This window comes from Phyllobates terribilis, unplaced genomic scaffold, assembly GCF_046119375.1.
Source record: "Phyllobates terribilis strain yellow unplaced genomic scaffold, ASM4611937v1 Scaffold_4__5_contigs__length_816908805, whole genome shotgun sequence".
Taxonomy (NCBI): domain Eukaryota; kingdom Metazoa; phylum Chordata; class Amphibia; order Anura; family Dendrobatidae; genus Phyllobates; species Phyllobates terribilis.
This window is the reverse complement of record NW_027362764.1, coordinates 417,040,670-417,046,270: the sequence shown is the minus strand read 5'-3', so window position 1 is coordinate 417,046,270 and position 5,601 is coordinate 417,040,670.

Here is a 5,601-nt window from a genome sequence, read left to right as displayed (position 1 = left end):
AGAAGGATTTTAGTACGCTGTAATCCACGTCTGTTTCAAAGGGCATTGCAGTTCCTCATAATTTTTGGAAAGCCTTCCATTCACTGCTTAGGCCAACAGTGTACAGGAGACCCAGTTGCTATAAATGGAAAAAATTGTTTAGTTAAGGCCCTCTGACCTCCATGTCACTTCCAAGGGGCATTGGAGTGCCTCGAAATTTTTGGTAGGCATTGCACTCATTGTATGCCCTGTAACTGTGTAGCTGAACCGCTCCTTTTGTTACAGAAACATATCCTACAAGACATGTGTGGTTGACTGGCCTGATATTGATGAGAATGGTCCCTGTTCCTCCTGCTCTTTCTCCTTTGCCACCGCCTCATCCATCATTCATCACCTGAAGCTTTGTTTAAACGGGAGTCATAGAACTGGGATAGTAGCAGGAAAACATCCAGCAATCCTCGGAGGAGGTAGGATATGCGCCAAAATGCTGACCACCTCAGGCCTAGCTGCTACTACATACATGCGCTTGCATTCCAAGGAGCAGAAAGCTAAGGAGATGGATGGCCTCATGATCATGAATAATTTACTCGTTGTGTAGGAGGCCGACCACTGCTGCTGTCTACCTTCTGAACTTTGTGTTGAAGCCTGATTGACCCAGGACCCGCAATCCTCTATGTCTGGAGGACGTGTTGCATCCCATTGTCCAACTGTGTCCCGACTTCCACAATATTAACCCAGTGTGAAGGCGTCAGTGAGATGGACCATCCCTGGCCACATTCACTTGTCCACGTGTTTGTGGTTGGGCTGTCCTTCCCACTAAATGCACTGGGGAGGGCACAGGTAATGTTTTGGTATGCACGCTTGTGTGTGAGGCGCACTGGGACAAATAGGGGCATCTGGGGACCGTGTATGGACACCTGGCCGCCGGGCGGCTGGGGACTGAGTATGGATACCCGGCCGCTGAAGCAGCCATGACGTGGTGGCCAGATTCCGCATCCACATGCCTAAAAGGCCCAATTTCAAGTGCAAGCAAGCAGTATGGTATTGGAGCCTGGGGGTGGGTGGGTGGCAGGCTGCATACTTGCACTTGTATTGCAAGGAATGGGGGAGGTACAATTGAACACTGCCCTGGGACAAGGACTTGAACGGGGATAGTTGCAAGTCTGCAACGACAGGTGCAGGGCGGGAGGCATCTTCGCATGTGCCATGAACAGGGGGTTGGCATGCACATACTACAGCAGAATAGGCTGTCCTTCCCACTAAATGCACTGGGGAGGGCACAGGTAATGTTTTGGTATGCGCGCTTGTGTATAAGGTGCATTGGGACAAATAGCGGCAGCTGGGGACCGAGTATGGACACCCGACCGCCCCCTGGCGGCTGGGGACCGAGTGTGGACACCCGGCCGCCGGGTGGCTGGGGACTGAGTATGGATACCAGGCCGCCGACGCAGCCATGACATGGTGGCCGGCGTCTGCCTCCACAAGCCTAAAAGGCCTCATTTCAAATGCAAGCAAGCTAGCAGTATGGTATTGCAGCCTGGGGGTGGGTGGGTGGCAGGCTGCACACTTACGCTTGCATTCCAAGAAAACAAAGCAGATGTTAACTTCTATCAACATCATCATCATGCTCCTCACCTTGGCACTCTCAACTTCCCTGATGGAGAAGCAAGGGCCCACTGGAGGAGTCTGGTAGTCTGGTGGGCTCGTCCAATGCTGCCCTAAAGCAGGCCAGGCTAAGAAAAGTGTGGGGAAGGTTACCGGGACAAATAGTGGTGGCTGGGGACTGAGTATGGAGACCTCGCTGCCCAAGCAGCCATGAGGTAGAGGTCAACTTCGGCCTCCTCCAAACTAAAAGGCCCCATTTCAAGTGCAAGCTAGCAGTATGGTATTGCAGCCTGGGGGTGGATGGGTGGCAGGCTGCACACTTACGCTTGCATTCCAAGAAAAAAAAGCAGATGCTAATTTCCATCATCATCATCATGCTCCTCACTTTGGCACTCTCAACTCCCCTGATGGAGAAGCCAGGGCCCACCAGGGGAGTCTGGTTGTCTGGTGGGCTCGTCCAATGCTGCCCTAAAGCAGGCCAGGCTAAGAAAAGTGTGGGGAAGGTTCCTGGGACAAATAGTGGCGGCTGGGGACTGAGTATGGAGACCTCGCTGCCGAAGCAGCCATGAGGTAGTGACCAGCTTCAGCCTACTCCAAACTAAAAGGCCCCATTTCAAGTGCAAGCTAGCAGTATAGTATTGCAGCCTGCGGGTGGGTGGGTGGTTGTTGCATATGTGCGCTTACATTGCAAGGAATGGGGGAGGTACAATTGAACACTGCCCTGGGACCAGGACTTGCACGGGGATAGTTGCAAGTCTGCATCTTCTGATGCGGCAAGGATCACTTCTGATGGGCACACTTTTAGGCAGTAACCTGGGTGTCAGAGATGCTTCCAGGGGTCTTCCCCATGCTGTTCCCATGTCTTTTCAGCACTGTATGTGACGCGCCCCCTGGGCCATGTTGTGTAGCGTTGCGCACGCGGGGAATACCCGGAGCCGGATCCGATAGGGGTAGTAGTCCTCGTTGTATCGATCGCTGGGTCTTCCCCTGGCCGGTGGGGTCTTCCTTGGTCGGCGCCACGGAATGTCCTCCGGTCCGGATGCCAGCTCGATCTTCCCTGCAGTAGAAACCTGTAAAGACTGCACAGTTCGGGTTAGCGCGGCAACGCTTTTAGTTAGCTCTTGGACCTGATGGTGCAGGTCTGTAGCCGGGTCACTGTTTAAAGCCTGCGCATCAGCTCCCACAGGCCCTGCAGACAAGGGCGCCGTCTCCTGGTGATAAGTGATAGCAGGGCGCCTGTGGGTCACAGCGCCACCTGGTGCCGGTTCTCGGAGCACCCGGATGGCTCTGTCCTTGAACTGTGCAAAGTCCAGGTCAGGGTCCTGTAAGGCCATTGCCCGCAACTGGGTTCGGTGAGCATTGCACAGTAGACCCTCAATGAATTGTTCAGTCAACAGCTTATCTTCATTTCCCACGCTGTCAGGGTCTGCCTGCTTAATGGCTCTCAGGGCCTCTTGTAGGTTTAGAGCATAGTCTCTTATACTCTCATGTGCCCGTTGTTTGCACCCATAAAATCTTAGTTTTATTTCGGCTGAAGGTGCGGGTGTCAAATGTGTCTTTCAGCCGGGTTAGTATGTCTCTGACAGTCCTCTTCCTCCCAGGTGGCCAGGACTTTACCTCCCTTTGGGCTGCCCCGATTAATTGGGCCACCAGGATGCTCACTTTGTGCGCCTCCATGAGGGGATACACCTGGAAGAGGCTATCCAGCCTTTCTCTGAAGTCATTTAGGGTATGTGACTCCCCTGAGTACTGGGGTAGCCAGGCTGCCCCCGGGATATAGGGCATGGTGAAAGGCATGACCGCAGCAGCGGTGGCGCTGGCGGCGGCTGTGGCGGTGAAGCTCTCCTCCGTATCCAACATCCTCCTCCCCCCTAGTGGACCGTGGCCTACCTTGCGATGATCCTCTTCCGTAGGCCGCGGCTCCGCAGTGGATCGTCAGGGTTGAGGACCTTCCGTCGCGCTCCTGTGACGTCGGCGTCTGCTGGGCTCCTTCCAGGACCTTACGCAACGTCCGGACGTGAGGCGGGGCTTCAGTTCTCGCGGGCTTTCGGAGTCCACGCCCCCTTCTTCCCGCGCGGCGCCCTCAAGATGGCGTCCAATGGCGGGAAAACTCCACGGATGGCGGGAAGAAGGCAGAAGATGGCGTCGGATGGCGGGAATCGGCTCCAGATGGCGGGAAACGACTCCGGACGGCGGGAAACTTCACCACAGGTAAGTATAAAAGTCTCTTTTTTCAGGCACGCAGTACCCGGTGGTTGCGGGCACGTAATCCTGCCGACTACGCCAAAGTTGACTCCCCCCCTGGGCCTGTGCTGTGCAGGGGAACCCGGAACCGGATCGCTGAGATGCTGGGGGTTGTAGTCTCCGTGTGGCGGTGACCCGGTCTGTGCCCAGGGTGGTCAAACTAAGTGGCAGTTATTGGTATGATGGTATTAGTGTCCGACTACGCCACCCGTTGAATGCGGCTATGAAGCCGCCGCTGCAGGGCAGTCCGCTGAGGCCGGTGGTACGGATGTGCAGCGTGGATGGTATAACCCCCAACGGGAGGGGTATGGCCTCAGGGCAGAGGATGAGGTTGATGTTGGGAGTGATGGTGTGGATGTCCCAGCACTATTGGTGCGACAAGGAAGCACGGAGACGCGAGGGTACAGTTCAGGGCCTTTACTGATGGTACAAGGCAAATTCCCCCGGGAGTACTGGCTAGTAGTTGGGGCCTGATTAGTCTGCGAGTAAGCCGGAGTTCCCCTGGCCAGGTGGAGTTGTAGGCCTTCCCGTTAGTCTGTACCCTTCCTGGCTACCCTGCTTTCGGCGGTTACAAGTAGCCCACGTCCCTGGGTATACCGTGTGGTGCTCACCGTATGGCTGGTGACCTGGGGCCTCCTGTTAGCCTCCGCTCCGGGATGGCGGTGCTGGTCCCTTCGTTGTGACTGAGCCTCCGGGCTTTTATGGCCAGAGGACCTGGAACCCCCTGCAGGATGGATTCTGCTGCTGGGTATATCTTAGTCCCCACAGCCTCGAACTCCTGTGTCCGGTTTTTGTACCTTCTCCCAGGGCGAGCTCTGCACAGCTCCAGCCCCTGGCGCTTCTCCATGGCTCCTACAGAGCTCCTGAGATCTATCTGTCCCTGTTTCTGCGTGTCCAGACCAGACTCCGTCTCTGTCTGGAACTCCTCTCTCTAACCCTGCTTCAGCCCCAGTTTATATAGGGGAAGTTCTTCCCCTCCCAGGACTGGGCAGGAGATGTGGCATGCTTAGGATTCCTGCCCAGGAGACCTCCCACCTGCTCACAGACGTAATACTGCTATTACTGTGGAAACCAGACCCCTGGGGTGCCACATATGCATGTGTCACACAGCACATGGCCAGATAAGGTTGTAAAATGTTAAAATTACATCTCCCAGTGAATGCATTTGTCACGGTTGAAAGCAATACAAAAGTGCAAAAACACATAAAAAATGCTACTTGTGAACATAGCCCAATGTGTGGAGGAGTATTTTTGTTTTTGGTTATTTATTTTACCTTATATACAAGTCTTTACCCTGGAAAGGAAGTTCCTTAACATATTTCACAGGAAAACAGTTTCAGTTTCGTTTTTGAACATTTTATTGTGAGCCCATAAAAGTGGCTTAATACCTCTGACCACGTTGTTGACAGCAGTGACCTGGGGGTCATAAATGCTTCCTGGGGCGAATCCCATGCTGTCCCCATGTCATTTGAGCACTGTCACTATCGTTTTGGGCACTTTTTAGGCTTTCTACAGACTGCCGGGGATGCCGCCGCAAAAATGCTCAGGTCTCCCATAGACTAACATTGGGCTTATTGCTCGGGTCGAGCACCCGAGTATCACGGTGAGCTCTTCCCGAGCTTCGAGCACCCGAGCATTTTAGTGCTCGCTCCACACTAGTATTAACTGATTATGATATTCTCAAAAAAAAAAAAATCCACGGTCCCAGCAGAAGGACCTCTCCACCATCTTAGATCCAATAGGTCAAGAGTGTGCAAAGCAGTCATCAATGCA